Raw genomic sequence first — 23332 nt, 5'->3', positions numbered from 1 at the left:
TTTCTTCCCCAATCCACAGCAGAATTTACTGCCATTTCTCTCGTTTCTGACAAAACAAAATGAAAATACAGGTCAGCCACAAATTATTCTATGGTTGAATAAATAATACAACTATACAACTTATATATAATGTCTTACATACAACTTATGTAAGACGTTATATATTTTCTGTACTTTGAAGGAAACACAAGGTACATTGTATGTTACAGGTGCCTTGCTATTCAAAGATTAATTATGGCATTAACATTTGCCGTCCAATAAAATGTTACAGTGCTGAAGGGAACATTTTGCTTCCAAGTTGGTAGAACATGAAAAGTTCCTCAACATTTTAATCATGTATCTATAAGGATATACAACAATATTGTCATGTTCTCCTAGTTGACCGGAAAAGATGGGGCTGGCATACAGTACTATCATTTAAAGTTAGGGGAAAATGTTACTGGTGCTACCAGTAATTTTCAGTATGTTACTCTGCACCACCCCAGATGCATTCAGAAAAAGTGCAGAAGTTTAAAAAAAAAAAAAGAATAGCAGTATCATGCCGGAAGGCAAGTCCAAACAACAGATCCATCCATAACTACTTCCAGACATCATGCAGATGGTTACAGTGGCTAGAGATTTGTTCCAGTTGTAAGTAAACATCTGTGCAACCTGGGGTAGCATGTGTGTGGGTCATGTGTCCCAATTAATGAGTTGGTAAATGGTAAATGGACTGCATTTATATAGCGCTTTTATCCAAAGCGCTTTACAATTGATGCCTCTCATTCGCCAGAGCAGTTAGGAGTTAGGGGTTATGTGTCTTGCTCAAGGACACTTCGACACGCCCAGGGCGGGGTTTGAACCGGCAACCCTCCGACTGCCAGACAATCGGTCTTACCTCCCGAGCTATGTCGCCCCATGTGAGTTCTCATCAGTTTCAGTTTAAAAAAATTTTTTTTTACTAAAACATTTATTTCAAACATTTATTCTTTGTATGTCAAATGTGACACATTTAAAAGAAATAATATCTATAATCAAAATAATTTAAATAGACTCTTTCAAAAATCCCTCTAATGTTACCTTTATATAGCCGTAACTATGGCCAGTCATTTTCCAACGGTCTGCTCAACTCATTTGGTTACATTCTGTTGGAATATGGGTGTGTTCTCATGTAGCTTTGGGCTAAGCAGAATGGATTCAATGCAGATGGTTGGAAAGACAAGGCACAGCGGGACGCTGTTACCCAGAGAGTCCTCCAGAGTGTCCTCGCGCAAAATCTATCAGCCATTCACACAAGCAAACTGTCAAGCAAATTTGAGCAGAGGATCATTGTCGCCATCCTGATGTAAGCAAAACTGGGACCTTGAGAATGAGGCGCATGGTACAGGATCACGACACTTCTTATTTTAAAATGCAGCTACAGTAAAGTCCATTAGTCTTTCATTTAATTAGGATGGTCCGTTGGCTCCAGTAATACCAGTGAAGCATTCATGATGATAAAAGCAAAGCTTAGGTGGGGTCTGGTGGACATTACTATATTAAGCTGTTTAGTCACAAACAAGTGTGTGACAAAATGTTGCTTATCATCACAACAATTTTGGCTCCACGCTTGTTTGTGACTAAGCGGCTTAGCACAGTAACGATGCTTCACTTCATACAATATAACCCCGTCTCCCTTCAATTTATTAATAAAGTAAAGCATTATCTGTCTTGTTTCCACGGCCGTGCTAACTCACAGCCTGTGTCTTTTTCAAATAAGTACATTGTTCCTTGCTTTGATGCCAAATGTGTGCAATGTTTGCCAAATGGAGTGGAGTGAGGTGGAATCAATTTCTCGCAGTTGTCTGCCTACCTGCCTAGTTGTAAAGAATCACCCTTCACTTGCTCAAGTTCTGAATTTTGCCAGCAGTTTTCAGTGCCAAGAAATTGATTTTTTCCCCCACAGCTTTTAGATTTATATTTGCTCAAATATATATATTTTTTGTACTTGAGTATAGGGATGGAATCTGCGTTTAACAACAAGTTACAAAGTACATTTTAAATTTATTTTAAGAATGGAATTCTAGAAGATAAATATAATGAATAGTTTTATACTTCCAAGTTTATAAAGTAATAAATTAATTTATGTCAGCAGCAGAAGAAAGCTTGGTAGATGGAAAAGGTTTCTGGTCATTGCACAATATTTGCAGACGGTGCTTTGTCTGGGTATCTATAATTTCTCATGTAAACTTGTCATGAATGCATCTAATACTTTTTACTTTTCTCTCTAGCAGAATCAGAAGACCTTGAAATGTAAATATATGTATTGCCACTTTTGGGAGTGGGTGATCTATTCATAAAAAAATAATGAACCAGGTATGAATCAGGAATTATGGAAATCTTCTCTAAAATTGAGATTTTCACAGTCACAGGCCGATTTGCATGTGAAAAGTTCACTTGCATCCCTCATGCAGTGAACTTTTCATATTAGCTCTGTACTGTCACTGTACTGAGATAACTTTCTTGTTCCACATCACACTGATGGTTTTATTCTGAGGGTAAAAATGTGTGGTTAATGTCAGAGTAAACATCCATGGTTCATGTAAAGCAGGTGCATCCGCACTGCACAAAAACCTGTTTCATTAAAATGTAAAAATGGATTGAAATCAATATTTCCTTTGGTCCTTTGAGTTAGCTGCTTGCATCATACATCAACTTTTTTAACTTTGTGCAGTCCTTTATTTCAGTTCACCCACTGCATTTTTCACCTCAGAACGAATTCTCAGAAAGTTGGCTTCAAATAACAGAGCTGGAAGGGAAGTTTTAATTATCTTAATCACGCCCAGATCTCAAAAAGTCAGGGAAAAAAAAAGCTGATGCATTTTGTAGAGTTAAAGGGTACGGTGTTAAAATTTTAATAGAAAACTGCCACAGGGCAGTTTCCAGTTAGTGCAATAATGAGAGCTTGTTTACATATCCCCATTCTGAGGGTGATACAGCAGTCTCTTTGCCTTTCATTTTCTTCCAGGAGGTTGAGAATAATGGGCCACAGAGTCTTCAGTCTTTAAGTGAAATCATGCAGCATTAACCAATTTTAAATGTTTAGCACAAGGGGAATATATCACATCCACAAATAACTTAAGACGTGTTCTGCGATTTGAATGTAAAATTACTTCTCACGACCATATGTAAATAGAAAGGAATGTTCCTGAAAACAGCCATGAAGATGAATATGTAAAGATTGGGATGTAGCTGAACAGTAATGTAGATGAGTACAGTAATTTCCAAATCTGTTGGAAAGATTGTTTTTCCACTTTGAAGCAGAAAGAATTACTCAAGGTTGTAATGATTTGAAGAGAGCAAGTGAGCCAATAATGATTTTAATACTCATTTACATAATTTACTTTAGTCTTCTCCTGTCTTTTGACTTAGCAGTTTGACTGTTTTTGCATATTATAATTTTCATGCTTGTCCAGGGTTTATCTATTGATGAATGTATTTTATGTATTCTTAGCAAGCTTGCTTTTGGAGATTTAGTGCTGGTGTAGCCCGATGGTGTTTACTATAAAACCAAATAAAATAAAATAAATAAATGGTCTTTCCTATCATATATAGGTATCTTTATTGATGCTTATTTTTGCTACGGATGTGGCCATTTCACTGCTCAGTCTCAGATAATAAAATAATGATCATGTGAACCAATTCATGCCCAGAAGAGGACACAAATTGTCACAGGAAATTTCTGGAGACCACCTTCAAAGCCAAAGTCTGGTAAGGGTGGGGGAAGTGATAGAATGAGGTGATACAGAGACTTTGGACAGGACTGGTACAGGCAGATTACCACAAGAGGGCGTAGCCTGGTCCTTTGATTGCTTTATCTCTAACGTAAAATTTTTATTATGGGAGATAACATTTATGTATTAAATCTCCATGTTACTGCCATGCTACACACGTCTTAAATAAGTAAGTAATAAATTGATCGCACCATACCTTAGGGGAACTGCTTAGCCTTTATGGGTTTAAATATTGATGGGACACATTAAAACCGAAATCTAATGTAAATGCAGTTATTATTTAGGTGTAATTGAAGTTAATACTTCATAAACATAGCAATAAAGCAGTTTGATGACTTATGTAAATGTACCATTTATTTCTAACTCAAATAGCTTTAATAAGAAGCTTTTTTTGTGAGATTCAAAGCCATTTTCTTCTGCGGCTTTGCCACAGGGATATACAGTATGAGCTATGCATAGCCTTTACAAAGCAATTTTCAATAAAGTCAGCTTTATTCTTCTGCAGAGTACACCATCTGCTTTGGTGACAGAATAAATGCGTGGAGGTATTTAACTGTACAATGTCGGGGATTTAATGACATTAGGAAATAGTAGACGAGGCAGAGTGCGATACTGGCAATTTACAGGAGTGGAAAGCGTATGAAAGGTTTTGCACTTCATGACAACTTTATTTTACGGGAGTAAATGGAGGCTAATTAAATAGATTTATTACCCCGTTTGTCTTTTTATTCATGAATTGAATAAGGCCTGACAGATAATGGTATGGATAGTTGCAAAATGCTGTTTTTCATCTTCCTTTCCCTTAAATACCAGCAGACACAATGTGGAAGAAGTGGAGGTGGGGGCTGGAGGTAGGGCTTCAACCCCCTGGGGTCTAATATAGGATGTTTATCATGGAACTAGACACATTAAATCATTGTTCTTTGATTTTCAATGGTGTGGTACAAAATATATTGTCTATAATTTGCAATTATGCCGGGATACAAGGATATTGCTAAAACTGTCGTGTTACCCTTCTTTCCATAGCTCTATGCCACTTCCCATCAGACTTGTAGTACTTGTCCTATCAGTCATGCAAATTGAAACCATTAATACACCCAGAAAACAATACGCTAAAAACAACCCCTTTGAGCTTCAATGTTAATTCATGAGAAGGGTCTGGCATTTACATAACTTATTCAAAACATTTAGGAAGGAGAGAAGGTGAAACTGTCAAAGTGTTTATAATCCAATATGTCATCCCCTATATGTGCCCTTTCAGCACGATACATATTTTTTTTTTAAAAGCATTTACCGAACCTGAATGGTGTTTCCAGAGTGTGCTGATTTGAGTAACCACCAACTCGTCCCTCTCTTGGTGTGGCTTTAATCTATTTCTCCTGTTCTCCTGGCAGTGCGTGAAATGTTAACTTTCCTGACCAGTGTAAAAAGCATTAATCTCAGATTTTAAATGTTTGCTGAATTACATGGTTGTGAGTTATTTGAGACTGATGTGGTTAGAGCGATGTGCATTGTGTTGCGTTTTCACATGCGATGCATGCCTGGTTTTTTTTTTTTTCTTTTACAATAATTTGCACCGAAAAGGTTACGAGTAACACATTCTCAAGTGAAGTGCTTTAACTTGTTCTTTCACTCTTTCTGGATATTTTAAGAAAACCATGCTATGTAAATTATGCAAAGATATATGGATTGTCAGATATCTAGTTTTAATTATTGCCTTTGAGAGATCGTATAAACTTGCTTATAGTCCACATTGTGACCGAGTGGCCTAGTGTGGCCTAGCGTGCTCTGTTTGATCATATGAATACTCTCTCTCTATTCTTGCTCTCCCCTCTGCAAACATCAAAGGAAACATCCTTGGTGCAACTAAAAGTCACATTGTCTCTATACAAACCTGGGGTGTCCTAGCGTTTTCTCTCCCTTGAAACTTTTCTTACTTTATTACCTTCTGGAGGAAACACAGAACACCCAAACTATTGGGGGCCAGAGGCCCAGCATGGCTACAAAACACACAAAGATTATGATTCCTTTCGATTTTGGGTTTAAATGCAATCTTTGACATTTCATTGAAAGTGTTAATGTTTATGTAGATGTTGAGGCCTGTAAGTTGGAATTCATATTTTTAGAAGCTGTTCCACTTTCAAGCTGAAGCCAAGCAGGGACCATCTTGGGAGAAAAAAGCAGTGGTTTGGTATTCTCTTTCAGTAATTTCTTTTGTGACTGTAACCTGTTCGATGTCTGTAAAATTCATGTTGTTGAATAATTTGTTCAAACATTAAGTTTCCTTTTTATTATCTGGTCGTGAGTTGTACATTTTGATAAAGGCTGATCCAACAGGTTGCTCTATGCACTTTAACCACATTTGAATTCGATGGTGTCTAAAATGGTGGATCACAGAGCCAAATAAATAAAAAATAGGTAATTATCCCAAACGTTACTGCCGAAATGGCAGTACGCCCCCCCCCTCCTCCCCAGCATCTGTTTTTAACATGACATAAAAACAGTGCTGTAATATTCAGAGCCCAAAGCATAACAGAAATTGTATATAAATCCTAACCTAAAGAGCCATAATGGGAAACAGTGGCACACCTTTGGAAGATCCCTGGAGACCTTGTTAAATTTTGCATGGAGTACAAAAGCAATCACTGAAAGAACTTATTGTATAGTATAAAAAATCCCAAATCATAGCTATGTTCAACTGATGTCCCCAGATTTCAGTGTAGAAAATAAAAGCACACTCACACAATGAATAAGTACCTGCCCAAATGAAAGGAAGTTGAGCCATTAGTGATATTTAAATGGTTGGTTTTCAGCTGCCTTCATTTGCATAATTATCTCCTGTAAATACAGGGTGAAACAGTGAGTAGGAGTATAAACTTTTTTTCAGTAAATACGCAGTCATTTGCAGTTTTTCAATGCCTCTTTTAGCAAACTCTCCTCACAGTTTCCATCTAAAGATGTGATTAAATGCCCCCATGCCTTCAACTTTTTGGGTCTAGTGGACATCAGTGAGTGCCCCATACTTAAATTAAGAAAGAAAAATGAAACAAAACAAAAATAAATATAAAAAGAATAAATAAATTAGTAGTAATAATAATAATAATCCATCCATCCATCCATCATCTATGCCCGCTTATTTCTGGACAGAGTCGTGGGTACTGGGCGAGAGGCAGGAATACACACTGGACAGTTCACCAGTCCATCGCAGGCCACACACACCATTCACCCACACACTCATACCTAGGGGCAATTTAGACTCTACAATTAACCTAACATGCATGTCTTTAGTCTGTGGGAGAAACCCGGAGTACCCGGAGGAAATCCATGCGGACACAGAGAGAACATACAAAGTCCACACTGAAAGGCCGCAGCTGGGATCGAATCCAGGACCTTCTTGCTACCCACTGCACCACCGGGCTGACCCATAATAATAATAATAATAATAATGAAACACACATAGCCTACTGAATAGTTGTGAAGGATCTGTAGTGATGGAATAAGTGCATTTAGTGAGATGGCAGTGTGAGCGTATTCCCCTGCATTTCCCCCTTGTGTCAGGGCACAGTGATTAAACAAGGCAGGGGAGAAGTGCTGTGTAGCACAAACATCTGCGCCATTAGGATGTCCTGTGGATTGGGTCAGCTTTCCTTTCCTTCCAAAACCACAACCATTCGCTTTCTCTAAAGATTAATGGCCATTGATTCTAAATAAAACAACCAAAGCAGCATGCCTTTTGTTTCCAATCTGCAGTTTTTGAGGACTGGGAAATCTCAGACAAGCAAAGTGCATTTCTTCCCATCTTCCCTTTGTACTTTTCTTTCCCTTTGGCTGCAGTTTAAGCACTTCTATCTCAGTGCATTGCTCTGTCAGCCTCTTATACTCTGATACTTCAAATTTTCCTCAACTGCTGTTTGCAGAACTGAAGAAGATTGTGTGTGTGTGTGCGTGTGTGAGCATGCACATGCGTGTGTTTTCGTGTGTGCGTGTGTACACGTGTGTGTGTGTGTGTGCATATGACACCAACTGAGATAAATACTCATCTCAGACCAATTTTAACTGATTTCATTATTTTCCCACAATGCCCAGACATAAATGATAAAACAAATGTAAAAATCCCTCAACTTCATTGAGTTGGAGATGGTACAGACAATCTCAAATCCGACTTTATTTTGATCTATCTGTGCCTTTGAATCTTTCACCCTGCTTCTCTTCTGCTATCGGCCATTCCAAAATAAAATTATTTGACAGTAGTCAGGTTTAATTTATCTGTGTTCGAGGATATTTAGCTTTAACCGTCAAACTCAATTAGCATAATTAGAACCAGACTCAGGAACTAGAGGAGAAGTTGCCCTTCTTTTGACAGGTAACATACACTTCCCACAGAAATCCAATACCTTGTTCTTACAGTACATAGGTACATATCCTATAGAAATGTAGTCAATTTATATAGATGACAACCAATGTTTAAATATGAAAACAGCCGATTGACTTGTGTTGTGTTATTATGAAGGTAAAATTTGCTATGAAATGTCTTAAGAAATGGTAAGACTTTGAGAGTTCAGAAGATTCAACGGGGAGCACAATTTTGAGAGGTTCCAGTCTACTTCGACCTCTAAAATTGTGAACCGTGTCAAGTTAAATTATTCTTTTCTTTCCCTGTGTCTTCCATGCCTACATTAAAAATAAATAAGCACAATATTTTTTTGTCATTTTCTGTTGCGTGATAGTGCCACACCTTTCACAAGCATGCATAGAATGTGTATATACCTCTTGCTGCTTGTATTAAATAATAGATGACACTTCTTTATTCTGAAGTACAGTAAACACAGGGCACTACCCTCAATAATTGCATTGTTACAGGTGCAACTTGGTGGCATGACCAATGCATGGTGAAATGCTCAGAATAAGAGGGCATGGATATAATAATAGCATATCACTCCAGAATTGTCCTCTGATAAACCATTCAAGCCATCTCCATGCTAATGCTTATGGGGGAACTCTTTCTTCCTCTATTTGTTAATTCCACAGCTGTCAAATGATGGCATACAGAGCTATAACATAATATTTATAAATGGTAAAATGGTGAATGGGCTGCATTTATATAGCGCTTTTATCCAAAGCGCTTTACAATTGATGCCTCTCATTCACCCATTCACACATACACTCACACACTAACGGTGAAAGGCTGCCATGCATTACCCACTTGGGAACTGGGCAACCAAGTCCTGCTCTCAACAATATTTTAATATTTAAAATTCCCACTATTTAATTATAATCTTTAAATAATAAAAATAAAACAGAAAGTTGACTTCACCAAGTCTCATGATGAAATAGAAAGAGCTACCTGCTTTACAAATAAAATATTCCACAAATAGAATAACTTAACATGGGTTGGTGGAGCCCCATTTATTATGTTCTTAATGAAGATGCTTAGTATCATATTAACGGATTTGTACCTCCAGACATTTGATCTAATCTGTCCTTCAAGGAGTGATGTATGTTCAATTTAGTATTTTACAAGGCATGGTCTTTCTGCAAGGCTTTGATGATTAAAAGTGACACTGTTCAGCCTCTATGAAGTTAGCACCTGGGAAAATAAATCGCAAAAGCCAGAATTTATGTTTGTTATGATTATTATAATCACATTATTTAATTCTTATGATTTGTTTATTTATCCACGCATGATGACTTTTGTTTACATGGGCATCATTTCTCTGTCTACAGGTAGCAAACAAAATAATTCAAAAACCTGGATTGAAGAGGGACAACATATACAGTATATGCAAAGCAGAGGCTACCATGCAGGTTGTGAATACAATAGAAATTCATTAATAAACAAGAAACATTGCCACATGCATAAGGCCATGTATATAATGCTAGAGATGGCTTGTTTTTCTTTAATTAAGAGAAAGACTTCACGGACTTTGAAAAAGTGGAGTTTGCTGGGGCATGTCTGGCAGGAACATCAGCTGAACTTGCTGATTTCTTTTTTTTTTTTTTTTTTACAAGTGACCATATGTAAGGTGATTCAGCATCAGGATGATGCAGGATAAGAAAGAATAACAGAAGACAGAGGCACCTACTCCTAGACTGTAATGTCCACAGATTAATTCAAGGTACAAGGCAGAACAGATAAACAACAACAAATCTTCTGCAAATCAACCAATAATTTACACCTGGGGCAGGTGTATTACCAGCTCCCCCCCCCCCCCCCCAAAAAAAAAGAGCATTACTACACAAAATCTGTTAGATGTATAAATGCATATGGCTATCATACATTCCAATTGTATTATTATAGAGTAAATAGTCAGCAATATACAAACATGTCAGCTTTTAAGGCTTACTGTAAAAACAGCATATATACAGGAAGTTAAAAGATCTGAAAGAAAAAATATATTTCTGTCTCAGCTTTTCAAATGGTGCAGGGACCATGCTATTAGAATGACTAGCATGCATAGTGCCCTGTCTGATTCTAATCATTCCAGATCAATGGCAATGTAATCACAATATAAAACATCTGCTCACAGAATTACAGAGCATGATGGACAGAAGCTGAGAGCTGCCATATGCAGTATTACATGCTCTCCATGCACCATAAAGAATTAGGTAATGGGGATGTCATGTTACCTGACATGGGGCAAAAACAAAGATAAGAGGTAATCCATATTGTGGAAAATAGAGGTTCACCCACTCACACATTCTGCAAAGAGCTCAGTGCTCTGAAATGTAATTCCACAATCCGCACAATCAGTGTGAGAGAGTTACGTAAAGCTGTTCTTAGAATATTTAATGTGTCTCTTGTCACTGACACCTGCAGGCAAGGGTGTACAGTAACTTTAGTGAGAATATAGGGGGTGGTTGAAATGCATAAACTCTGAGAATTGCAAGGGGGGGGGGGGGGGGGGGGGGGGGGTTGGGGTTGGGGTTTAAGTGAAAAATATGCACGCGTAGAACATCATAAATAAAAAAATAGTACAATTTTTTGCGTAATTGCTTTATTTTCCCAGTGGGCTAATCCACATGAACTATGGAAGTAATCAAGGATCTCTATGGCCACTGCCATACAAATAGCTCAATCTGTTTACTATGTGTTTTTTTGTTTTGGATAACTTGGCCGATGGAAGCAAATACACATGATTCAGTTTTGACACTGTAGCACTAATATATTCTATACCTGAACTGCAATAGAAGTGAATACAAGTAATGTATTAGGATTTTTTACCCCAATGCCAGTTTAAAACTGTTAAAACCTGCATATGCAGGTAATGGATTATATCTGAAAACTAGAGGATAGATAGTGTGTTGTATTCATTCAGACATGTGTGCTTAATCCAGCTCTCCCATCACATTGCACAGAGGAGCACGTTGTCTCTGTGACATTTTCAAACATCACATTTAATCCAGATGGTAATTAATCATCCCTGAACAATGAGGTGGCCCCAAACAGTCATGCTGTCATGCCAGGAAGGAAGAAGACACTGCCAGGGCATGTGATGTCACTCACAACTGTGCACCAACTGTGCGAGCAGAAACGTATATAAAACGGAATAAAGGGATTTCAGGAAAAACCTGAATGTCCACCACAGATAATGTTTCTCCTCATTGTCCACTGTTACCAGCCTTGGAAACTGAATGCGCTTTCCAAGTGCATTAAAATTGTATGCTATACATGAAATCTACTGCTTTGTGTCTACTACACAGTAACTACTTAAAATCAAGAAAAAAAAAACAAAGATATTAAAATGCTATTGGACCCCATGAATTCACATTAGAATGACTGATGAAAAAAGATGTGGAACACTTATTAAATGAGCATCTGTACAAACCAACTAAAATATAGCAATAATACAGAAAACATGTTTTGCACCAATTTACTGTACCATACATGGTCACATAATATGCATGCACCTCATTGAACAAACATTTCTATTTCTTTTCATTCAGTTTTTCATGAACCTGCCATTTTCCAATGATGAGATGTTATTTATAGATTTAGTTAATTCTTCAGAATGGTGCACAAAAGAGCTTTGCAGATGTGCTTCTATCTAATACTGTCACTGAGAGAGTCCACATTCTGTTACTTACAGGCTCAGGTAGTCTGTGTGAGAGACTTTTAAACAGTTCTCTCTCTACTCAGGCCACTAGTTCATGGTAAAATACAATGTATGTTGTTTTTTTGGCTTATTTTAAAGCCCAGGGCAGAAGTTATTTTTGGGCTACCTTAGGGCTGTCACTGCAACCTTTGCATGCACTGAAGTATCTTTGTTGTTTTAAACTTTGTGGGGGGTTTTCATGAGTACATATAATGAATAGCCTGTCTCCTCTTGTAACTACACTCACCCATTAGTGTCAACATCTCCTCTCAGGCTGCATTTATCAGCTAGAGAAAGAAAGTATTTGTCATGCATACTCCTAATATAAGGACCATGTACATGAATTAAAATAATTGTAGATCCTTCGAAAGGACACACACACACACACACACACACTCACACACACATATATATATAGAAACAGTGAAAAACAAATTATTAAATTTTGTAAATCATTTTGCATGCTGTTCACACACTGTGCCACTGAAAATGAATGCACATGCATCCTAATTACCCCTCAAAGAAAATGTTCTCTCTCTATCTTGTAGAAGGCCAGTGCTGGCAGATGCTTATCATGGAAATTCCCAGCTTTAACTCTTATTTTACAGACGGAAGAGAGCTTATCTTGAAAGCCAGTTTGAAAGACTAGAAAATTATTGTAGAATAGAAAAAAGAAAAGCAAGAAGAAAAGCAAAAAGAAAAAAATCACTCGGAACAAATAAATCTGATTTACAATTTTTTCTGAAACAATTTATTCACTGCATGTATTTAATACCATGCATGCATTTGAAATAATTCAATCATATATCAATGGTTCCTGCTATCTACATTGCACATACATGTCATAGTAAAATTATCTGAACGTGGGAGTTTTCATTATGAGGGCATGAATATATCCCTTACTTTGAAATGAAACAAAAAGATTAAATGTCTCCCAGTATGTACACTGCTTTGTCCAGAAGTGATTTCTAATTAATAGGCTATTGAGAAAATTGAGCTGAACAAGCCAAACAGGATATAAAGGCACACATCCCAGTGTGCTTGGAGGGAGACCAAGTAAAATGGTTTTTTTTTCTGCAAATTGACATTCAGATGCTATTCTTCCCTGAATAGCTGTTCTGTTCCTTTCGCTGTGAATGAATGGCAATGAAAATATGACAGTTTAGATGATAACACTATACTATACTGTACTATACTATACTATACTATACTATGCTACTACTTTTTATATTTAGAGATTTTTTATATTCCTTTTAATATAAATAAGTAAATAAGCAGTTCATATAAGGAGTTTCAAAAATGCTATCTTAGCAAATAAATAATGAATGAAAACACAGAAATACTTGACCACATATATATATAACAAATTATATCACTATTTACTTATGAATAAATAAATATGTGCAGTATGTCTTTACCGACCATTTACCCACCACAGTTGGCTTGAGTGAGCACAAAATATTCGAGCACAAGTGCATATTCATAAAAATGATAATTATATTTTAATTATGCCATGCAGTTTCTGACTAGATACAATGGAATGAGCAGAAGTTTTTAAATAGTATTCATGCACTAGCATATTTCACAGGATGGTACTAGCATATTTCACATGATTTTTGAAGATGATCGTAGTGGAATTTAAACGGGTTCTGGATTTATGTTTTCGCAGACTAATATGGCCGAACACCACCCAACGAAACAAGATGAGGTCAGATTATTATTAAACTTGCTGAACCAGAAACTCAGTGCTACGCCTTGAGGAAAAGACACAGACACTCCAAGGCCTCTACGTCGGCAATAAAAAGCTGTTTGGAGAACTGCAATGGTAAGCACAGGAATTATTAACATTTAGCTCTGCTTACAACACAGTATAAAAACATGGTAAGCAGAAAAAGCAGCTAGATCTGGTTGGAGGAGGGTTAGACTTTTGTACTTGTAATTGTTCTTTTGACATTCAGCTTTTTTTTTCTCTTGCTGTGAAATAAATTTGCATTTGTCCATGGCCTAGTAAGCTTTCATAACATGATATAATTTGTAGAAAGCAAACAAAAAGAAATAAATGAATAAAATTAGCCAACATGTATGTATATCTGTAGTTACTTATTAATGCTTTAAAATAAAGTCACACTCATGTTTTTTTAATGGTTTATGAAGTCACTAAGAGGCTTCAGTTGACACACAAATTCAGCATCTTTAAAGTTAACACTTCCTGTCACTTTTGGATCTTGGTGCCAGTTTTAACCAGGCCATCTAAAAACAAGAAACAAAACAAAAAATTATTTTAATTCTTTCCTCTCCTGATCGATGAAAATGGAAAGGCAAATCAATAGAGATCACAGCTTAAATGAAGAGTGATTTCAACTGGCTTAGTACTATTGACTGGTGCCTCTTTATATCCTTATTTTGCTGTCTGGCTGCATTTACTTGACTCTTCAAGACTACTAGTCAGCTGTGGATCAGACTGAATGCTTCTGAACAAGGAATGGCAATAACATTTAAAATACATGCTGGCTGTAGGGCACACTGGACCATGCGCACAGAAGTATCACATCTCTTAGAAAATGTTCATTTGACATTGCAACTTATTTTGTGTCCTTATGGTTGATATACATGTCTTGACTTTAACATGATCAGAATGTCCTCTGTTTAATTCTGCTTCCAATGAGATAAATAGTTGTTCACTGTTATGTGCTTCAGTGGAAAATACGCAGTGAAATTCTAACTCTAAAAGAATTAATTTGAGCCCAGCAGGGGTCAAATGTGCTCTATCATAGTTTATTTTGCACAGAAGATTTTACTTCCCTGTTTCTATTATTTTAAAGATGACTGCTTACTCATTCTCATTTACTGGAAATGTATTCTGTGTCTCAGAGGCAATTCAGCTTTATCAGATATACTGTACATCCCATCTCACCACAACTTATTAAATTAACAGAAGGAGTTAAATGTACATGAATAAGTCACTGGTTGAAATATTGTATCTGAAAGATTTCAAAGGATTCTGTAAAATTTAAAGAAAGTTAATGTGACCCAAGAACCTGAATGAACTCCTTAGAAATTGCTGATGAAAACATTTTGTAGATACAGTAGTGAGCTCCGAGACTCTCAAAGGCTATCTCTGAGAAGGAATAAGACGTGGGAAGAATTTCAACTCCTATTTTGCCAGTGCCGCAATGGCGGATTCTCACTTTTTAAAACACTGAGAGTTCAATAAGAAGAAATCTGCACAGCGAGGAAGATTTCATCAGACAAAAAAGAAGAAGAACAATGGTTCAAGGGCCTCCTAGATCTGTCAAAGAAATGCCACTCATTCAAACATCTGAGGAGAACACAGAAAGAGAAATCCTAGAAAGGAAGAGAGAACGGAAATCAAATGAAGCACAGAGAACTGATCTCCAGTTGTACATCACAGAAAAACTGAGGTGATCCAGCTTTATAGGAAAATCACATGTGAATGGGGAACACTCAGGCATCTGATGCATTGTGGGAATACAGAGTCTCTGAGCACCTGAGGGTTGCCAGGGGGCAGTAGACACCCTTATTCATAAAAATAAAGGAAACCAAATGGATTGGGAAAACTACAGAGGAATTACCCAACCTAGACCTAAGGAACAAATTAAAGGTGGGATAAAAGAGAACAGAGAAAGCAATGGCATCCCAATTCCTTGAAAGTTAAGATGAAAGATGTGGCCAGGTGGATGAAATTTTCATCTCACACAGGGGGAAAGGCATAGAGCACGACAGATCACTCAGCGATCTGTTTCTGACAGAGAAATAGAAGAGTCAGCAGGGCCAAACTACTGAAAATAGGGAAGTTGAAAGAAATAAGAAAAAAAAAACAGGTTGGAATGTGATATGTCAGAGGAGCACCACTGGGATGCAAGTGCTTGTTGGGGCTACACTGGATGCATGGCAGGGATATGATTTCTTTTTTGATCATTGAATACAAAAACAAAATATCACCATAAATATCTCACATAAACACAGGAGGATGAACATTTCCTGAATAAATAAATAAATATGAGTAAATGTGGATATTGATCTTGGATGATCAAAAGCTTAAATCCATGTTGAGACTTTTCTCTGCAGAATTTTGCTAATTGATACAATACTAAATCCACCGGTCAGACAATGTGTACTCGCCTCTTAGTAGGCCACCAGAGTATCTGCTCTTCCTAGGACATGATTCTTTTCCTTCTGCTTTTATAGTGTTAAGTTAGTATTTGTGCTTTATCTGCCCCTTTTTGTACAATTCCAACATGTGGAAGCTTGTGGAATTACTGTGGTCCTGACAGAATTAGTGCCTGAAAATGTGTTGTCCAGAATACAAACTAAAGCCAAGCATCCTGAGAAAACTGACTTTCTCCCTTTATCAGAAAAAAAATATCTAAAAATCCATCAAAGCCAAAGAGAAGAAAGCCCCTTGCAACACATTTTCTCAGGGCTAGGGAAATCTGCAAAGTTAGCACATGACTATAAAATAAGACGCAAATGCAGACTTAACTTCTGATACACGTACAGTCAGCATCAGGGGATGCCTGTGAGATTAACACAGTGCACTCTGCATCTTATTACGTTAGGCCGACTCAAACGGGTGATTTTAATAATGCATATTTACGCATGCATACTCTCTACATCTTGTCAAGCACAGTGGAATTAAACAACTTTATCATCTAAAAATGACATTTTATGCCCTGTTTTTTTATTACTGCTATGGTAAAAGGGGGTGGTAGTCTTGCATTCACAGAAAGTGTGATGGTGCTGTGAAAAAGATATCTCAACTTCATCTTGGGATAAATTACATTTCCCAGATACTTATACATTCATATTTTGCATCTCTTCAGTGTGCTTTGAATTCTTCCCCGTCTGGGCTTTGATGAAATGTACAGGCCAAAATGGAGTCAACAAATAATGAGGGTTATCATTTCCCCAGCATGTCCCTTGGGTGTTTAGATCAGTGCTGTCATATGAAAGTTTGAAAAAGACAGACTGTCATATGAAAGTATGAAAATGACTGACAATGACAGCTCATATACAAATGAAACTGAACTCAGCTTTTTTCATCTCCATCCTCCTGCCAAATGGCTGAAGCTAAGCAGGCTTGTTTAGTATTTGGATAGGTGACCTTCTGGAAATGCCCTTACTCAGCCCTTGAGAAGCACATCAATTGATGAGGTAAAGCAGCTGATTGTAAGGCTAACTCAGGTCACCTGGTTTTATGGGCCTGAACTGGCTGCTGATCTTAAAGGGAAAGTTAACCTGAAAATGAAATGAAGGTGTGTTTTCTCTTACCCAGAGTACTATCTTTCCATCCAAATAGTTTCGAGATTTTACATGTTTTCTAGATATCCACCGCAGCTCACTCTGATACAACCAGAACAGACCCCTATTTTCATGGCGCTCAATGAGTTTAAAATTTGCATTTAAAAAATTCAACAGCAATATGCCACGGTTACTCACAAACATCCATATGACTTAATTTGTGCTTGATCTAGACCAGCTATGCTCAAATTCTTTTTTTGTGAAGGGAGGAACAACCAACACTTACATTAAATTTAAAGTCAAGGTAAAGGATAAATGTTGACTGAATCCAGGCCGGTGTCTCTGGTGGCAGACCAGAGGTATTCTGGGAAACTCCATCTGACATTGCAGGATTGCTGCTGCCACACATAACTCAGGCGTGTCTCTTGCCTTCATCCCGCCACAACAGCAGTTGCAGATTAGCGGCTGTGTCATGCCGGGGTCAGAGCAGTTGAATGCATTGGTGCCTTGTGGGACTTGGTTCTGAAGCTCCTGCGCCAAGTGCAAACTGAGAAATGCACTGCTGGGAGAGGCTCACGAAACGTGAGCGCTGCTGGGACCGCGCGGTGCGAATGAGGCAAGCTTGCTGCTTGGCAGGCGGAGTGCAGCAGAGTATAGCGTAGCTTAACATCCAGTGCTAGCCATAACAAATCACCTCTGACCTGCAGAGAAAAGGGGAAGATGGCTGTCGCGTACAGAATCAGACAAAATCGCTCAAATGAGTCCTTTAACTAATCTTCCAGACAAGAGTCCTGGAGAGGTTACCGGGGGAGAGCTTCCAAATTACTAGCACCATGTGGCCTGCCCACCATTGGCTAGGGGGGTGGCTGGCTGAAATGATTGGCTGAGGCAATAGCCACATGTCCTTTGCTGTGAGCACTGTTCGGCCTCAAAAAATAAAAATAAAAAGCTTCTGACCAGCTGTACTGTAGAAGTGGATACAATCTTAAAAAGAATGTGCTAATATCCAACATTCTTTTTGTGTTACTACGTTTGTGTCAATTTCAACAATTTTTGTCAAACTACCCTGCAATAACAATTCTTTTGGTTAAACAACAATAATTTATTTCTTGTACTTCTTGTTACTGTACTTCTGGTCTTGTATAAAGCTAAAGTATAAAGTGTATTTTAGTGTCCAACAGAACTATTAGTGTATTAAGAATCTTTGTTAAGAATCTGTGTTACAGATAGTACTTCTTTTCTGAATTTCACCAGGACCATATATGTTCATTTTACCTCAAGACCTGAGGCATTGTTAATTGCCATTGCTTTAAAAATTGCAAATTAGCTTCACCATGGCACCGGTGCTTTTTCTCCTAGTCATCTTCAGTTCAGTGATTGACTTCATTGATTATTGTATTGCAAAATCTATCCAGATTGGGTGAGTTTTTTAAATAATTGAAAGAAACAATCAATGATTGATGTCTTTCAGTGTCATGCACTTTCAGGACAATTTATATTAATAAGTAGTAAAACCGTTTTATAATTAGAGTAGGATTACTGGATTATTCAAATCATGGCATGCAGTACAGAATCAATAATTATATGCCTGCATCTACTATAATCTTTCAGAGGAACAATTTTATTCCAATCATCCTTAAATAGGGACGTTAATCCCTGTCTCCTTTAAAACATTAATAAGCCAAGGTGTGGGTTATAAGACTGCACACATTATTATATAATACTATACTATACTATGCATTCTTTTCATAAGCAGCAGGAGGAGCTCTTGAAGTACCCATGTGTCTTCTAGCAACTTATCTCCACCTTGGACAGAACGGCATTTTTATTCACCTTGATAAAAATTTGGTAAAGAGAGTGAACTCCACAAATATCCTCTGGCTAAATTCAGACAGCTCATCTCCAGTGCCAGAGTCAATACCCCACCTACTGAAATATCGACACGGTAGAAATACAGAGACAAATCTTGAACTCCTGCCAACATCAGCTTCTAATCCCGGAGAGAAAGCCAACGTGCTCTCTTCCCAGGATAAGCGGCATTGTTAAGCCTTAAATCATCCAAATTCAGAACAGTCCGCTCCCGACTTTGAGATTTCATATTTAATATTTAATACCCCGAGATCTTCTGATCTGTCTAGGATCATGCTTCCCTAATCCAACTGTGATATGACTCCATGTTTTATATGTTAATATTTCCCGCAAAACGGATCTTTGATCAAGCACTCGGCAGATCGGCATCCATTCAGACACGCCAGATGGTTTCACAAACATATTGAGCTTTTTTTCTTGAGTGTATATTCATATTTTGATACCATGCTCAGGAAAGACACAATATCCTCTGGCATTCCGCTGTAGATACGGGACTGCATTGATATATAAAGAAAAGCATTCTGGAAAGCATAGTCACATTTGCAAGAAACTGCAAACAGCCCTTCTGAAGGTACTGAAGAGCAGATGGTGAATTGTGCATGGTAAATGCCCAGTAGACGATGTAGTCATTTCATGCTATTTAAAATGGTGTGGCCTAATTTTGAATTTTGCTTGATATCAAATGGTATAGCCCTCTCTCATTTAACAGAAATTCTCCGAAAGGATCATTCCATCATTATTTTCTGAAAAGTAGTCTACAGTGTGTGGATCAGGGTTGCAGTTGTTCATGAATTGTTTCCATTTATACAGTAAAGATGCATTAGAGATCCAGGTAGTGATATTTGAGTAGATCTTGAATATGTAACTGTAGTGTGATCACTGGAAACTCAGTGACAAGGTGTATATCTTCAAACCTGAAACATATTTTCGGCATGTTATATATTGTTAGCATTTTTTCACCACCTGTTTGTTTTGGCTTTTTGCCTGCATTTCTGATATGATCAAAGTGCTCATTTTTAAAACTCCATAAGAAAGCTGGTGGTTTCCTGTTTATTTTATGCACAGTACTACTGGAGAGTACGATAAGTTGATCAAATCAGAGCCCCCTGCTGTACTGGTATTCTGCGTTTCATGTCAACTATTGCCTCTCAAATGTTTTAGCATGCCAGTTAACTCATTTAAGGAGCTAGCCAGCTAGCACGCAGGCAAGCTAATTGAAGAGGTAGTTGACAATCAGATGAACAGCACTGCAAAGGGATTTCTTCCTTAATGAGGGAGAACAATGCTCTCCCACAGGAGTCAGCACTGCTGGCTCACACTCTTGCGAGCACCCAGAGTTTTTTGGTCAATGGAAAAGCAGCACTCTCGGGCTGTCAATGACTGTTGAGAACTATTGGCATTTTGAAAAATGCTGAAGGACTGTAGAATGACCCTTTTTAGGATTAGAGATCAGCATCAGTATGGTCAATTAAACAGTTGGGGGTTGGACAAGCACAAACAGTGAGTGTAATTTTTTGTGTTGAAATCTTATCTTGCAACATGAAAGTGGAGCTGGAGTTATAAAAACAACAGACATTATTTATTTTAAGGAATGCAGACAGTAAGTCGTGACTTTAATATCTTTTCATTATTGTGTTTGTTAAATAATGAACACGTGTGCCCACAGAGTTCTCTCATCAGCACAACTGCCTTTAAACTTTCTTCTCATTTCCATAAAAGACTTCTTTTGTCTGTGTTACATGCACTAATGATGGTTTTCTCAGTTCTCTTTGAGAGTTGAGAGGTACCTAAAGAAATTGACCATCGCAGTTGCACCACTTTATCTCTCAAAAGTCACTGTTGATTGATGATGTTAGAAATGAAGCATTGTTTGTGCCACAAAACCTCATCATTAAAAAGTGCAATATATGCTACTTACAGTACCAAGGAGCAGTGTGATGAATATATTTTCATTAATTTCCATAACATTAAAATATTTTAAGGGTATATGTGCTGACCCGAAAACGCTCACGTTGGGTACAGTTTCTTTCTCTGAATATTTGGGGGATAAAAAATTAAAGTTGTTGAGTTGACAGCACACTTTCATGTTCTATGACTCTCTGCCTCTGAAGTATCTGGTAAAAGTTTAGATTCAGTTTGAAAAATCGCTAGATAAGTTTCAGAAAGTCTACATGGTCTTTATTCACCTTAAAAATATTAAATTCACATTTTTCCCCCAAATTTTCTTTCAGCAATGTGCTCTTCTCTGAAACATGTGATGTAAAGCCGCTGCTTCTTTTCATGTCCCAGTCCACAAACGACATATGCATGAGTTGGAGAAAGACACTTCATGTGCAGCGCAGCTCAAGTACAGCAAGTGAACTGTGGGCACTCGACAGGGGGTCACTGGTTAGTGATGAGCCACAGTCATCCCATCCAACCAAATCCCCCCTTTCTGAGGAGCCTGGCTGCCATTATGCATAACCCTGTTGGATACCAGCCACAGTTGCAACTGGTATAGTTCGAATTTGATACTAGGCCATGGGGCCCATACACACACTGAAAGTGTCTTAGCAGCTTTAGCCACCCAACAACCACAATCATTCCAATGTTTACTTTTTTACGCACTTCCTTGCAGTAAGTGATTTTGAGCACTATATCTACAGATGTACACAAACTGTAAAATAGTCATTAGCAGTCAAATAGAAGAATTTGAGTGTTCCTGCATGTCTTACTTATTTATCAGAACTGTCTTTTAAAGCAAATTTTAGATACACATTTGCATTGTTACATGAAAAGACAGGCACATAGTCATGAAGAAAAATGGTACATTTTGCTAGTTTAAATTTCAATTCATGAAAGTCAAAACATTTAATGTACTGGCTTTTAGAAGAAACCTTTTGTTTAAATTATGTAATTCCAGCTCATTTCAGCTGAGAAGAAACCTGACCCATGCCATGACACATTCATGCATTCCCTAGAGAATGTGATTGACAGGGATCACAGAACTTCCCAAATCTCAGATATCACTGTCAGCAGAATATTAATAAATATGCAAACTTTAAAGTGCTATCCCTGAAAGGAAAAAGGGAACATACTGTGTTCCTTTTTGAAATGTATTAATCTTTCTATTAATCTGTATTCATTTATTTATATTTTGGCTCTCTGAGATTAGGTATTTGAGAACATTGCTTGAACCTGTATGTCAGGTCTGGTGAAATAATCCATAAATCAATTAGGATTCAAGACTCTCCGTTCTTCAGTTCAGTCTGTATGGGTTCCACCATTACAAGTTTAGAATGACTGCACATAAGCACATAAATATTGTAATTTATCTTAAGATTTTCTACTCAATGAGTCATAATTGATTTAGACAAGATATAACCCCTTTTTGGGGCCAGGTGGATGTGCCACTATCCAAGTCTCTCATGATGAAGAACATACCATATGTACTTTAACCATCTCTAGATGAAACATTTTGAATGGGGAACCTTGTGTGGTGAATGTCACTCTGATTAATATATTTATTCAGTCCTTTAGCCCATGATGATCTTGACTCATGTCTCTCTCTTTCAATGAAAGTGACACTTTGTGTTCTTTTAATGCCTTTTTGTAAGACTGTAAATTAAAGTGTTTTTTTTGTACTTTTTTAAGTATTTGTTGAAGTGTTTCTGGGCCTGCTATTTGTTTTTACTTGCAGCAACTTACACTTATCTTGTTCTTCTTTCCAGAAGTAATTGTAGCTTTTGAAAAATGCTTTTAAATATAGAAAGCTCGCAATTCTCGATCAGCATCAAGCACCAATCACAATGTATTCTACAAAATGGTACTGCAGTGGCCAGCAGTGATGACTCTTCATTGGGAAATCTAACTTGGCACTTTTATCATAATAGCACAAAGATTTGATGGGGTTAGATAGTGTTCACAAGGAGTCATGAAGGTGTGTACAGGGATATCAAAAATGCATTTATGCTGCCTTAAAGAATGGTATTTGGATTTTTGAAAGAGGGGCTGAGTAGTTTAGATGTGAGTAAAGGAAATTTTGGGATTTGGGATGGGAAGAATCACCAGTTTTATAACTGCAGTACTAATGAACTTCATATTTACCAGATATAAAGGGAGACAGAAGCCTACTGCAAGAAGAGAAGCCCTCCCTGTACAGGGAAAAGAGCAAAACTGAATGTTTTCATAACTGTAGACAATCATGCAATGTCGTCTTCTGCCAGGTTTTCAAGCCCTTTGCTTTTGTTACCTGCCATACAAATTTCTGATTGAAACAACTGCAGTACAGCCAGCAAGATCTATGGGAGACTGCTCTGAGCTTTAAGAGTTCTGTATGGACCCTTCGTTTTCTTCACAATTAGATTAAATGGCAGC

The 23332-nt window shown here is 37.5% G+C and overlaps 1 protein-coding gene across 1 annotated transcript in view; it reads left to right on the top strand.

Moving 5' to 3' along the window:
- The first annotated feature begins 700 nt into the window (after positions 1 to 700).
- The window catches only part of LOC135247936 (B2 bradykinin receptor-like), a 119832-nt gene continuing 97200 nt past the window's right edge, over positions 701 to 23332 (top strand). Inside the window, exon 1 of the mRNA XM_064321940.1 lies at positions 701 to 899. The gene's annotated coding sequence lies outside the window, so the exon portion shown is untranslated. The remainder of the gene's footprint in view (positions 900 to 23332) is intronic.

This window comes from Anguilla rostrata, chromosome 1, assembly GCF_018555375.3.
Source record: "Anguilla rostrata isolate EN2019 chromosome 1, ASM1855537v3, whole genome shotgun sequence".
Lineage (NCBI taxonomy): Eukaryota > Metazoa > Chordata > Actinopteri > Anguilliformes > Anguillidae > Anguilla > Anguilla rostrata.
This window is presented reverse-complemented; position numbering and strand designations above follow the sequence as displayed.